Raw genomic sequence first — 973 nt, forward strand, 5'->3', positions numbered from 1 at the left:
GACTCCATGGCACTTCACAACAACAACAACACCCACCCCTCACCTACTACTAGAATATAACCACCATAAGGGCAGAGAACTTTTCTATTTGTACGTTGATGTATCTCAAGGGCCTTGAACAACATTCACAATATAGTAGATACCCAATGACTATTTACTGAACAAATGAGTATGAAAGAACAAGATAAAATTAGTTATGATTTTTTTTGTGGTGCTAGAGGATAAGTGGTCGACCTCAAGGCCGTTTTGAACCACAAGGTCAGAGGTTCAAATTCACCAGCCGCTTCTCAGAAACCCTATACAAGGTCATTATGAATCAGAACTTACTCAACGGCACTTAACAACAACAACAATCTTGTTACATGGAGTCCTAGTGTGGCTCTGTGGAATAATGCACTGGACTGCAAGGTCAGTTTGAACTAACAGGTCCGCAGCTCAATCTCACCAGTCATTCCTTGGAAACCCTATACAGGATCGCTATGAGTTAGAAACCATAACTTAACAACACTTAACAACAACAGCAATCTTGTTATATGTACTAAACTAAGTTTTTTACAAATATTCTCTCAGTTAATACTTACATCAACACTGGAAGGGAAGAAAGAACCAGAGATTAGAGGAGATATTTTAATTCCCATTCTGCAGCTAAACGAACTGGAAACCAGAAGGATAATCATTTGCCCAAGGTCATGGTCTCATAAAGCAGGAGAAAAGGGGAAAGGGAGTAGAATAGCAATCCGTCCACATGCTTCAAGAGAGATCGTCACCAGGTGGTCTCCTACTTCTACTAATGCAACCCAACCAGTTAAAAAGCTGCACATCCACTTAACCTCCTCTCCCACCCCTTTGTTGGATTTCCACAATACCAACTATTTATATTAGTATCACTATATTGAGTTTAAGGAGCTCTGGTAGCGTAGTGGTTACGACTCGGGCTGTGAACCGCAAGGTCAGCAGTTCGAAACTACCAGCT

This window comes from Chrysochloris asiatica, unplaced genomic scaffold (assembly GCF_000296735.1).
Source record: "Chrysochloris asiatica unplaced genomic scaffold, ChrAsi1.0 scaffold00347, whole genome shotgun sequence".
Lineage (NCBI taxonomy): Eukaryota > Metazoa > Chordata > Mammalia > Afrosoricida > Chrysochloridae > Chrysochloris > Chrysochloris asiatica.